This window comes from Hyperolius riggenbachi, chromosome 5 (assembly GCF_040937935.1).
Source record: "Hyperolius riggenbachi isolate aHypRig1 chromosome 5, aHypRig1.pri, whole genome shotgun sequence".
Taxonomy (NCBI): domain Eukaryota; kingdom Metazoa; phylum Chordata; class Amphibia; order Anura; family Hyperoliidae; genus Hyperolius; species Hyperolius riggenbachi.
The window spans coordinates 386,015,865-386,029,827 of NC_090650.1; the positions used below are offsets into that span (position 1 = coordinate 386,015,865).

The 13,963-nt window shown below is 49.6% G+C and overlaps 1 protein-coding gene and 1 long non-coding RNA gene across 2 annotated transcripts in view; one reads left to right on the forward strand and one right to left on the reverse strand.

Moving 5' to 3' along the window:
• LOC137517834 (uncharacterized) overlaps positions 1-13,963 on the forward strand; it is a 317,340-nt gene that overhangs the window by 43,989 nt on the left and 259,388 nt on the right. The gene's annotated exons all lie outside the window — the stretch shown is intronic.
• Positions 7,172-13,963, reverse strand: part of LOC137517833 (uncharacterized) — a 60,426-nt gene continuing 53,634 nt past the window's right edge. The window contains exon 2 of the long non-coding RNA XR_011020685.1: positions 7,172-7,341. This is a non-coding gene — a long non-coding RNA (uncharacterized lncRNA). The remainder of the gene's footprint in view (positions 7,342-13,963) is intronic.

Sequence of the window (13,963 nt, forward strand, 5' to 3'; positions counted from 1 at the left end):
AACCCGGCAATTTTTACATGGGGGGGCGGGTGTCAGGTAGCTGGATCCCCAGTATTGTTGGGTACGGTGTCCCCTGTGTAGCCCGGTGTACCCCGTATTAGCAGCAGCCTTTACTGACCTCCCAGGCTCCAGCGATGAGCAGCTCTAGCCCCCTCCGCTCTGGCCTGCATCCTCGCTCGCACTGCCGTTAAGTTCTGGGTCGCGGCTTGATGGCGTCATCAAGCCGGGACCCAACACTTACATCAGAGTGAGCAGGAATGCCGGAGGGGAGCGCCGATTGCCGGGGGAACATCAGGAAGGTGAGTGGCAGTGGCGTTCCTACCACAGGGCGCAGGGGGGCGTGGCGCACCAGGTGCCAGACAGCCAGGGGGTGTCGCCACGACCCCCCATAGATCCGGACTGACAGGAGCCAGGAGGGGAAGAGCAGCGCTAGGAGGAGGGGTGACGGCAGGGATAGCGGCGGGGAGGGGGGGACATATCCCCCCCTCCCTCACCTGGGTCCCCTCCTTCTGCCTCTCTTCTCCCCCAAAATGCGGGCAGCGGCAGTGGGCAGCGAGCAGGCGGGCGCGGAGAATACTCACGTCATTTCCGCGTATCAGCCTGGAACGCTGCGTCGCCGTCACGTGCCGTCACGTGCCTCTTCTGCGCCTCCAATGATTGGAGGCGCAGTAGAGGCACGTGACGGCGACGCAGCGTTCCAGGTTGATACGCGGAAGTAACGTGAGTATTCTCCGCGCCTGCCTGCTCGCCTTGTTTGCTGCCCGCTGCCCGAATTTTGGGGGGGGAGATAGGCAGAAGGAGGGGACCCAGGTGAGGGAGGGGGGATATGTCCCCCCCCCTCCCCACCGCTATCCCTGCTGTCACCCCTCCTTCTAGCTACACTACGGGGGGCACTATACTACCTACACTGAGGGGGGCCACTATACTTCCTAAACTGGGGGCCACTATACTTCCTAAACTGGGGGTCACTATACTACCTAAATTGGGGGCCACTATACTACCTAAACTGGGGGCCACTATACTACCTAAACTGGGGGCCACTATACTACCTAAATTGGGGGCCACTATATGGAGGCAGCTATACGGAGGGCCACTATACTAGCTACACTGGGCCAGGGGTCTCTATACTAGCTATACTGGGGCCACTATATGGAGGCAGATATACGTGGGCCACTATACTAGCTACACTGGGGGCCTGGGGGGTCACTATACTAGCTATACTGGGGGCAACTATGGGGGCCACTATACTACCTATACTGGAGGGCAGCTGTACGGGGGCCACTATATTAGCTACACTGGGGCCAGCAACACTACCTACATTGGGGGCAGCAGCTATGCTGCCTATCCTGGGGGCATCTATACTACCTTCACTGGGGGCAACTAGCTACTACCTATACTGAGGGCAACTGCTAGCTACCTATACTGGGGGCAGTGGTGGCACCGGGGGGGGGGGGGTGCTTTGGGTGCTGAAACACCCCCTAAAATTCTCCAAGCACCCCCCAGCGTGAATTGACTTTCGGCATCTAATAGATGCCGTGTCAGTTCACCGCAGCGGCAGAGCAGGGCTATAGTAAAATGTCCGAAGCCCTGCTCTGGAGACTTTGGGAGTTTCAGTTGCTGGCTGCAGAGGATCGTGGGAGCTGCGCACCGGACGAAGGCCGGAACAGGAGCTCTGCTGCAGGTGAGTACATTTTTTTTAGTTTTTTTTTTTATTTATATTAGCAGCCAGGTGTATTGTTTATGTTCTGACCAGGTCTGCTACACGATTGAAGTGTTTTCTGGACAGGTCTGCCACACGATTGCATGTATTTTCTGGGCAAATCTGCCGACATGATTGCATGTATTTTCTGGGCAAATCTGCCGACATGATTGCATGTATTTTCTGGGCAAATCTGCCGACATGATTGCATGTATTTTCTGGGCAAATCTGCCGACATGATTGCATGTATTTTCTGGGCAAATCTGCCGACATGATTGCATGTATTTTCTGGGCAAATCTGCCGACATGATTGCATGTATTTTCTGGGCAAATCTGCCGACATGATTGAACGTATTCTCTGGGCAAATCTGCCGACATGATTGAATGCATTCTCTGGGCAAATCTGCACACATTACGTGTATTTTCTTGAGAAAACCTGCACAAGTATGTGAATTTTCTGGGGAAAGGGTCACCAAAACTTGGGTCCACTGTCTTTGCGTTGCACTTTTAAAGGGAACCCGAGGTGAGAATAATATTGAGGCTGCCATATTTATCTCCTTTTAAGCAATACCAGTTGCCTGGCTGGCGTGCTGGTCCTCTGCCTCTAATTCTTTCAACCATAGACCCTGAACAAGCATGCTTGTTTCTGGTGTGATTCAGTTCACTACTGCAGCCAAATAGATCAGCAGGCCTGGCAGGCAACTAGTATTGTTTAAAAGGAAATAAATATGGCAGCCTCCATATCACTCTCACCCGGGTTCACGGTAAATTAGTTAGCTCCGCCCTCATCCGGTCATGGCCACGCCCATTTTTTTGCTGCGGCGCCAGCACCAGCCGGTTTTTGCCCCCCTTACTTTTTTTTTTGGGGGGGGGGGGGGGGTGTCTTATAATACCCAGCACCGGGTGTCAAATGCCCTAGGTACGCAACTGGTGAGTGGATCCTCAGTATTAGGTAGCCCCAATATAGATAACTTCTCTCCTTTGCTCTGCTTACATTACTCTGCTCCTCAGGAGGGCCACTGATGACCCTATTATCACTACCAGCCATTGCCACTGAGCCCCCATTTGACTATGGCTGCTATGGTGATCCCTACACCACTGTGAGGAACTATATTGCCATTGGTGAGGGACATTTTAATTAGCCAAGCATATATAAAGCAAGGTTTTGCCTTCAGGCTGGTCTTACACTGGATACAGCCCCGGGCCGCCCATGAGGCGGGGTGAGGCAGGTTCCATAGGCGGTGAAAGTGGGAGGCGGCGCCCACTTGGCTGTGGGTGGTGTACACAGTGGGCGGCATTGCAATAAGTGATGAGCGGTGGTACGCATGCTTTAATGCGGAATGAAGAGGTGAGTAATTACTTCACCCGCCTGCTGTCTGACACACTGGGACACGTTGCGCTCATAGCTGAAGGGGGAGAATGGATGGGGGGACCCAGGTGAGGGAGCGGGGTCCGAGCCCCCTCCCTGCCGCTGTGCCCGCTGCACCCCTTTCTGGCTGCTACCCCCTCCAGGCTACCTATACTGGGGCAATTATACTGCCTATGGTGTCATCAAAAGTTTGCCTCAGGCGGCAAAAAGTCTAGAACCAGCCCTGACTGGATAGAAGTGATGCGGCGTGCGGCAACAGGGTCATATGCATAGGTCCGCCCCCTGGTTAGTGACGATTACTTCCTGCTGGGCAGGAAGTATGTCACTAGGATTCCCATCAGTCCCCGAATGTGTGCTGTGCTCCCGTTGTGCGCACTGCCTGTGTCGCTCATTGTGGTAGGCACAGATTATGCGGTCACACGCTGCAGCCTTTGCATTGGCATTGCGACGACTTTGGTACTTTCATTGTGCCACATCGCGTGAACTGTGCAAGCCCTTGCAGAGTACCGCTGTGCGACGCAGTGTGCAAGGGGCCTTATAAAAACAAACATAACTGTAGGTCGTTACATTCAGCATAGTTCTGCACTGCATGTCTGGAAAGTTTGGAATGAATGAATTACTTAAAGAGAACCCGAGGTGTGTTTAAAGAATGTTATCTGCATACAGAGGCTGGATCTGCCTATACAGCCCAGCCTCTGTTGCTATCCCAAACCCCACTAAGCTCCCCCTGCACTCTGCAATCCCTCATAAATCACAGCTGTGCTGTGAGGCTGTGTTTACATCTGTAGTGTCAGTCTCAGCTGCTCCCCCGCCTCCTGCATAGCTCCGGTCCCTGCCCCGTCCCTTCCCTCCAATCAGCAGGGAGGGAAGGGATGCAGGCGGGGACTGGAGTTCTGCAGGAGGCGGGGAGAGCAGCAGACTGGCACTATAGAGATAAACACAGCCAGCTCTGACAAGCTGTTTGTCAGCAGCGTGGCTGTGATTTATGAGGGATTGCAGAGTGCAGGGGGACCTTAGGGGGGTTTGGGATAGCAACAGAGGCTGGGCTGTATAGGCAGATCCAGCCTCTGTATGCAGATAATATTCTTCAAACCCACCTTGGGTTCTCTTTCAGTATGGTGGAAAGAGTTATGCAATTTATTAATTTATACCTTTGTCAAATTATAGCACACATAAAGTCTAAAGGCGCCCACTTATGATACAATCTTGATTGTACAATCTTACCAAATCTATGTAGTAGAAGAGTAAACTGAGTGAATGACAGTAAAAACCCCATTATCTGGCACCAAAGGTATGCAGGATAAGTGTAGTTTCTGGTTGCTTGAGAGTCAATTTTAAAAATAGGTCTAGCTAAAAAACAGTACTAGATCCCACACTGTATACTTACCAAAAACTTATTAATGTGGAAATACAGTAATTAAAGACAAATTAGAACAAAGGACAGACTTAACTTGATGTAACAGAGGTTTATAACTGTACAGTAAAGAGGTGTAAAAGTAGCCGTATGCCTTCTGCAAGGCAACAATTTGCTTCTGGTTGCTTGAGACTTCTCGTTAACTGAGTTCTGGATAAAGGGGGTTTTACTGTACTTAGAATGGATTTCTCTATACCTCTATACTATACTAAATAATCGTAATGCAGCAATGTTTTACTAGAAAATAATCATAATGTAGCAATGTTTCACCAGAAAATAATCGTAATGCAGCAATGTTTTACTAGAAAATAATCATAATGTAGCAATGTTTCACCAGAAAATAATCGTAATGCAGCAATGTTTTACTAGAAAATAATCATAATGTAGCAATGTTTCACCAGAAAATAATCGTAATGCAGCAATGTTTCACCAGAAAATAATCGTAATGCAGCAATGTTTCACCAGAAAATAATCATAATGCAGCAATGTTTCACCAGAAAATAATCGTAATGTGGGTAGCGTTTCACCAGAAAATAATCATAATGCCACAATGTTTCACCAGAAAATAATCGTAATGCAGCAATGTTTCGCCAGAAAAAAATCGTAATGCAGCAATGTTTCACCAGAAAATAATCGTAATGCAGCAATGGTTCCCTAGAAAATAATCATAATGTATGCAGCGTTTCACCAGAAAATACTCCTAAGTAAGGCTCCTCTCCCCTCTCCCTTTGCATTAGTTACCCTTAACCACTTCCCGACCGCGCACTCATACCGCGCGTCGGCAAAGTGGCAGCTGCAGGACCAGCGGCTGCAGGCTAATTAATCAGAAAGCAGCCACTCGCGCGAGCGGCTGCTTCCTGTCAATTCACGGCGGGGGGCTCCGTGAATAGCCTGCGGGCCGCCGATCGCGGCTGGCAGGCTAAATGTAAACACAAACGGAAATAATCCGCCTTGTTTACATTTGTACAACGTTACTAACAGTAGCAGCGTTGTACATGATCAGCGATCCCCGGCCAATCAGCGGCCGGGGATCGCTGTCACATGACAGGAGGAGCCTGTTAGAGGCTGCACAGGACAGATCCGTTCCTGTGCAGCCTCCGATCTCCGGGGAAGGGAGGGAGGAGAGGGAGAGGGGGAATCCTGCGGTGGAGGGGGCTTTGAGGTGCCCCCCCCACCAGCCACACGCAGGTAGGAGCGATCAGACCCCCCCAGCACATGATCCCCCTAGTGGGGAAAAAAGGGGGGCGATCTGGTCGCTCTGCCTGGTGTTTGATCTGTGCTGGGGGCTGTAGAGCCCACCCAGCACAGATCAGCAAAAACAGCGCTGGTCCTTAAGGGGGGGTAAAGGCTGGGCATCAAGTGGTTAATAGCCCCGTAGCCCTGGGGCTGCACCTGTAAAAAAAAAAAAAAAAAAAAAAAGCATTTACTCACACGCGAAGACTCCTCTCCCGGCGCTCAGCTCCCCCAATCATCTTCCAGCAGCCAGCGACTATGAAACTCCTGTGCTGACAGGCAGAGAGCAGGGCTACGGGAAGATGGCGTCCAAAGCACTGTACTGGAGACACAAATAGTCAGCGGCGACTCAAGGAAAACATTTTAGGGGGTGCTATGCAGGTGCTGGATCTTTTCACACACATTTACACATTTTGTGTATTACCAGGGGCACCGTGAGTAGGCCCCCCATGTCCTCATGAAAGGGGAGCAGCATGAACAGAGCCCCAAGCTCTCTCATTGCTCAGAAGCAGCTGCACCCCGGGGGAAATAGCACAAACTTACCAAGGCTCCAGCGATGTGGTGTGGCAGTCTCCCTGAACCTCCTCGCAGGCTCTGAGCAGCTTTCCGCCTTCACCAGTGCACAGAAGTCGGAGTGTCAGCTGACCTGCATCAGGTCATGTGACACACCGCCTTCCGTACACAGATACTGGAAGCCACTGGGAGCCCGTGTGGAGGTTCAGGGAGACTGACAGACATCGGCGGAGCTTCCGTAAGTATTTTAAAGCCTGCCAGCACCCAAAGGAAGCCCCCCAAAAGAGGTCCCCGTAAACCCTCAGGCTAGTTGAGATTTAAGGCTGCCTGAATTTTGGATAATGGGGACTCTGCCGTACCTACCTTGCATCCATTTGTGTCGGTGTACAAATTTGCAAGATTAGTGTTACTTATCTGTGATTTCTTGTGATTATCTTAGATCACAACAGTTAAGAAACAATCACTTTATAGAGACGTGTCGCTGCCCATCTCTCGGCAAAACAGTCTGTCTGTTTTGTTCTATGGAAATGGGAGGGGGGAGAGCTAGCATGAACCCACTGCAGGTCCTACAACAATGCTGTTGTTATTGATCCAACATAACAGATCACTAACGACATTGTCAGTGACATCAGGGGACACCTGTCTGTAACTACTAGATTTGTGCCTGAGACAATCTTGAACTATTATTTTGGACAACAATATTAGATTTTTATTTGCTATATTTAATGTCCCCTTATTTAGGGTGGAAAACATGATTACGTAAAATGTTACTGGCATTAAACCAAGATAAATAAATAAATCTCTCTACACGCTCTTTAGTGTTTTATTCTCCTGTAGGGTCAGGAATATGAGGTTGTTTGAGGATCCGTGCCGGAGTTTCCTTTTATTACTGGAATGGATTAGTACTTTGCTTTAACACTCTGAACAATAATATAGCAGAGAATTGGCATTAAATAATCTTTAATATGAAAAACAGCGTAATAGCAAAACAGCAGAATGTACAGTAAAATGTGTAATTTCACAAGCAGCAGGGGCTGGTAAGAATATATTAACCAAACTCCATGTGTGTTCCTCCAATATTATACGTTCTCTCTGATAATAACTCAGCATTGTCTGTAATCAAGAGAAAGTATTTAACTTTAGCGAAAAAGGAAAAAAAAAAGTAAATCCATACATTGCAAAGTTAAACAACAGAAGAGAGATCAAGAAATGACTGATATTCACCATGTAATTTGTTCATGTTGTTTGATCCACAATCAGCCTGCGTGTAATCATCTTTACTACTGGCAGACATGAAAAAAACAGACAGCAGCAACTGCCATATCTATAACCAAACCCCCTAACAATGCAATTGGCTAAAAGGTTGTTTTTCTTTATAGATACACATATGCACAGGGCGAAATACTGGTTATTTGGCAGCTGGAAACACCCCTTATTTCCTGTAATGCAACAAGGCTTCCACAGTGCGGGAGGGGTTTTACCACAGTATTAGCCAAACAGTCGCCCCTGATGACCTAGTCGACAAAAGGTAAAGACTTCTCGTGGGAAAGGGGGTATCAGCTACTGAATGGAATGAAGTTCAATCCTGAGTTACAGTTTCTCTTTAACCACTTCAGGACCACAGGCTTACACCCCCCTAGTGACCAGGCCATTTTTCACAATACAGGGCTGTGCAGCTTTGTCAGCGTGCTGCACAGCCATAACACTTACCACACAAATGAATTTTTCCTCCTTTTCTTGTCCTTAATAGGACACTCTTTAGGAGGTCTCTGATAGCTGCTGCGATATTGTTTTTTTTTTTTTATTTCATTAAAAAAAGAAAGGCTTTGCCCAGTGGCGTAACTAGAACTCATTGGGCCCCCCTGCAAAACTTTGGATGGGGGCCCCCTTGACCATGCTGAACACTGAATAGGGACTGTCTACAAATCTGTGTCTGCAAAACTTTGTATGATTCCTTATCAGTGAGTGACTGAGCAAATGCAGTCATTAGAAAAATTGTGTAGAGAGCAGATTTTTTTTTCTCCATACCCTTAGTTGTCAGTCTCTAAGGACAAGAAAAAGAAACTCCTCCCCCCACTGGGCCCCCTGCAGCTTTTGGGCCACCCTGCAGCTGAATCCCTTGCAAGGTTTATTGTTACGCCCCTGGCTGTGCCCTCCCTCCCTCCCTCCCTCCTTCCCCGTCCTAAACTGGCTCTGGATGGAAATCAGTCCTCTTCCCCGTCTCTCATAGGCATCAGCCTATGAGAGGGCTTCATTCCCCAGCTGCTCTGAGGAACAGCCGAGTGTCCCCCATACAGCGCTGCAGGAGATCGCAAAGGTAAACGAAGAGGTTTTTTATTCCCCTTTCGGCTAAAAACAGTCTGCCAGCTGCGATCACAGGAAATGCGCGCACACGTTTCCTGCTAAACTGCAACTCCAGGACGTGATGCCAATCGGTGTAAGACGGTCCTGGGGCTGCCGCCGGGTTCACGCCCATTGGCATGTAGCGGTCGTTAGGTAGTTAAAGCAAACCCAAGGCAAACCTCTGGTGAAAAATCAAATACTTACCTAAGGAGGGGAAAGAATATGGATCCTCAGCTTCCCATGCTGTCCTTAGGACCTCTGTTACTGCCCTGGACCCTCCAGAACATCAGGGCGACGCGCCTCTTCTGGCTAGAGCATGGCCATGCAGCACTCCTGCGAGCAAATATGATGCAGTACGGCTCCGCCCAAGTCTGAAGAGGAGTGCGGCTATGACATTCATTGCAACAAGTGCTCAACAGCAGGGGATTGGAGAATAGCGTGTGAAGCCTCTATAGGATCCAGAGGCTTCACTCTTCTTTGGTAAGTATTTGTAGTTACCCCCCCTGCGCATCAGGTACACTTTAAAGTGAACCAAGCAACATTTTTAGAACCCAGGGCACCTCAGTAGCACATTCAATTTTAGTATATGTCCTGCCGAAGTGAGGACTCAATAGCACTTTAAAAATGCATACTAATGATGTGGCTCATTATTTAAAAAATGTCAATTTTAACTCTTCTTTTCACATTAAAAAGCTTACCAGAGGCCTTTATTACTCTACATCCAAGGCCTACTCAACTGCAGAAATGTCAGCCAGATGAGGACTGATTTAATTAATTTATTGCACACATTAGCAGAGAGCAAATAAAAAGCTTTAATCAGCAGTGGGGGGGGGGGGGGGGTTTAGAAATAAACCACTATGATTTAAAGTGTTTAGAGAAGCCACAGATGCTATCTTCACAATTTCACCGGATAAATAATGGGCAGCTAGAAGGGGAACATGGCAGCTCCTATAGCTATTCAAAACCAGGACAAACTGCAGGGAAAGAAGTGGTTCTTGGTTCCTTTGAAGATCTTACCTGTGGGCAAAGCAATATAAACACTTTAGTTTTAGGCTGTGTTGTGGCTAAGCAGCTATGGACACCAGTGCAAGTTTTATATTGGGCCCCCTCAAGCGCTTTACACATAAGAATTGATATGGAGCACCACAACCGGCCAAGGGCAGCTGCAGTGTCAGAGAGGGTTAAAGGGATACTGTAGGGGGGTCGGGGGAAAATGAGCTGAACTTACCCGGGGCTTCTAATGGTCCCCTGCAGACACCCTGTGTTGGCGCAGCCACTCACCGATGCTCCGGCCCCGCCTCCAGTTCACTTCTGGAATTTCTGACTTTAAAGTCAGAAAACCACTGCGCCTGCACGCCCGTGTCCTCGCTCCCGCTGATGTGACCAGGAGTGTACTGCGCAGACACCGACCATACTGGGCCTGCGCTGTGCGCTCTTGATGACATCAGCGGGATCGAGGACACGGCAACACAGGCGCAGTGGTTTTCTGACTTTAAAGTCAGAAATTCCAGAAGTGAACTGGAGGCGGGGCCGGAGCATCGGGGAGTGGCTGCGCCAACACAGGATGTCTGCGGGGGACCGTTAGAAGCCCCGGGTAAGTTCAACTCATTTTCCCCTGACCCCCCTACAGTATCCCTTTAAGCAGGGGTAGGCAATGTTCCTTAATGATTATCACTATTAAAAGCACATATATAGGTGTTCATTATCAGCATAGCACCAATATAGAGCATCTGAAGCAGGGCCCCTGATGAGCCCCTCTTGTCCAGGGGCCCTGGTGGGATCACTAGCTTATTTCACCACAAGCACAAGACTTCACAGCAATGGTAACTTATCGCTGCTCACTCACACAGCAGTGAATTGATATGGGCATGTTTAAGCATCTCACCCCCTGATGCCTCCATCCACCTGCAAATGCAAGGATGTCACATTAGATCAGCTGACAGGTGGTGAATGCACCATTGTCAGTCATCCATGTGAACTTCGGCTTTCTCTGAGAACAAACACTGAAAATTAATGCGCTGTCACAGAACAGGCTTAAAACTTACAGGATAGTTCACCTGTCAAACAGTTTTATCTTTCACCTGTGTTATGTGTAGAGATGGCCCGAACCTACGATTTTCGGTTCGCAAAACCGTGAACGCGAACTTCCGCAAAAGTTCGGTTCGCGCAAAGTTTTGCAAACTGCAATAGACTTCAATGGGGAGGTGAACTTTGAAGACTAGAAACCCTTATGCTGGCCACAAAAGTGATGGAAAACATGTTTCAAGGGGTCTAACATCTGAGTTTTTGCATGGATGAGTGGGATAGACGCCAAAAGTCCTAGGGAAAAATCTGGATTTGAAGAAGCGTTTTAAGGGCAGAAATCACACTGAATGCTAAATTGCAGGCCTAAAGTGCTTTAAAACATCTTGCATGTTTATACATCAATCAGGGAGTATAATTAGAGTTCTGCTTCACACTGACACACCAAACTCACTGTGTAACCATCGCAAACAGCTGTTTGCGTAGTGACCACCGTGCTGGCCTGGTGCGCACCATGGCGAGAGTGCAGGCCGTGGCAGTTTTCAAGCCCATATGGTCGCCGAGCTGTGGTAGCTCAATGATAGAACAACAGTGACTGTGCAGATGATCAAATTTGGTCTGTTCACAATGAAGCAAGTAAGCAACGACCTTATTATCTTGGGTGTGCCGCCAACCCCCCAGCCCCCCACCCCCCCCAAGACACTCATATAGCCGTTGGTCACTGCTTCATTGTGATACGTAAGCCCCTTCACAAGGTAATGATCATGAAGGGGAATTGGCACATGAACATGCCTTTCGTTTTGTTGTTGCAGCTGCAGTGCAGCCATAAAAATTAGGCAGGCATGTACACGCACCAGAAATATTAGTATAGCGCCGGCCTTAAAAATTCAGGAATCCACCTGGAGTCCTGGACCCTGTTGGTGGTGGCGGAGAAGGCAGTCAAGTGGCCTGCAGGCAGAGGTGCTGTGTGGGGAGCGACTTAATGTTGGGGCAGGCAGTCACACGGCGTGCAGGCAGAGATGCTGCGTGTGGGGACTGACTTAGTCTTCGGGCGGGCAGTAGCCCTTCGGGATTCATGCCTCGTTCATTTTGATAAAGGTGAGGTACTGAACACTTTTGTGACTTAGGCGACTTCTCTTCTCAGTGACAATGCCTACTGCTGCGCTGAAGGTCCTTTTTGACAGGACGCTTGAGGCAGGGCAAGACAGAAGTTAGATGGCAAATTGGACAGCTCTGGCTACAGGTCAAGCCTGCGCACCCAGTAGTCCAAGGGGTTCATCGCTGCTCATAGTGTCTACATCCACACTTAAGGCCAGGTAGTCGGCTACCTGCCGGTCCAGGCGTTGGTGGAGGGTGGATCCGGCTAAGGCGAGGCGTTGGACTAAAGAATGTCCGCATGTCCGACATCACCATGAGATCGCTGGAGCGTCCTGACCTTGCCTGCGTGAACATGGGAGAAGGATTACTGGCAGTGGTACCTTTATTGCGTTGTGCTGTGGCATCACCCTTAAACGCATTTTAAAGCATAGTTGCCAGCTTATTCTTCAAGTGCTGCATCCTTTCTGCCTTCTGCCAATTTGGAAACATCTTCGCCACTTTGTGCCTATACCGAGGGTCTAGTAGCGTGGCCACCCAGTACAGCTCATTCCCCTTGAGTTTTTTTTATACGGGGGTCCCTCAACAGGCTGGACAGCATGAAAGATGCCATCTGCACAAAGTTGGATCCAGACGTACTATCCATCTCCTCTTGCTCTTCCTCAGTGACGTCAGGTAAGTCCTCCTCCTCCCCCCAGCCACGAACAATACCACAGGAACGTTGAGCAGCACAAGCCCCCTGTGACGCCTGCTGCAGTTGTTCTTCTGCCGCCGCCGCCTCCTCCTCCAAAGAAACACCTTCCTCATCATCTGCGTCTGACTCCTCCTCCTCCCCCCTCTGTGCTGCCGCAGATGTTGAGGAAACATCTGGTTCTGATGAGAACTGATCCCACAACGCTTCCTCCTGTAACTGTTCCTGTTCATGTTCCTCCACAGCTTGATCCACCACTCTACGCACGGCATGCTCCAGGAAGTAAGCGTACGGGATCAAGTTGCTGATGCTGCCTTCACTGCGACTCACCAGGTTGGTCACCTGCTCAATCGGCTGCATGAGCCTGCATGCATTTCGCATCAGTATCCAGTTGTTAGGCCAGAACATCCCCATCTCCCCAGAGTGTGTCCTTTTACTGTAGTTGTAGAGGTTCTTGGTGATGGCTTTCTCCTCTTTCTAGCAGGCGAGAGAACATAAGGAGGGTCGAATTCCAGCGAGTCTGGCTATTGCAAATCAGACGTCTCACTAGCAACTTGTTTCTCCGCTGAATCTCGGCAAAGTCTGCCATGGCCGTTTAAGACCGCCTGAAATGCCCACACACTTTCCTGGACTGCTTCAGGACGTCCTCTAAGCCTGGGTACTTTGACACAAATCTTTGAATGACTAGATTCAGCACATGTGCCATGCAGCGTACATGTGTCAGCTTTCCCAAATTCAAAGCGGAAATCAGATTGTTGCCGTTGACACACACCACGTTGAAGATGTCCAGCTGGTGCAGGGTCAGCCACTGATCCACCTGTTTGTTAAGAGCAGCCAGGAGAGCTGCTCCAGTGTGACTCTCCGCTTTGAGGCAAGACATGTCTAAGATGGCGTGACACCGTCGTACCTGGCATGCAGCATAGGCCCTGGGGAGCTGGGGCTGTGTAGCTGAAGAGGAGATTGCAGCATCAGTAGAGTTGAACTGAAACTTAGCCAAGGAGGAGGAGGAGGACGACAATGAAAAGGAGATGGCAGGAGGCCTGCCTGCAAGCCGTGAAAGTGTCACAAGTTCCACTGCACAGCCATGTACTCCTTGCTTGCCATCGGTCACCAGGTTGACCCAATGGGCTGTGTAAGTAATGTACCTGCCCTGACCGTGCTTGGCAGACCAGGCATCCGTGGTCAGGTGGACCCTTGACCCAACGCTGTGTGCCAGAGACGACACCACTTGCCTCTCAACTTCACGGTACAGTTTGGGTATCGCCTTTTTAGAGAAATGATTGCGGCCTAGTATCTTCCACTGCGGTGTCCCAATGGCCTCAAATTTACGGAAGGCCTCAGAGTCCACCAGCTGGTATGGTAACAGCTGGTGAGCTAACAGTTCCGCCAAGCCAGCTGTCAGATGCCGAGCAAGGGGGTGACTGGCAGAAATTGGCTTCTTCCGCTCAAAAATTTCCTTTACAGACACCTGGCTGCTGTGGGCAGAGGAGCAGGAACTACTCAAGGTCAGAGGCAGAGTGGAGGAGGGTGGCTGTGAAGGTGCAAGGGAGATGTTAGGTTGCGGGAAGAGCTGTTGACCACCCC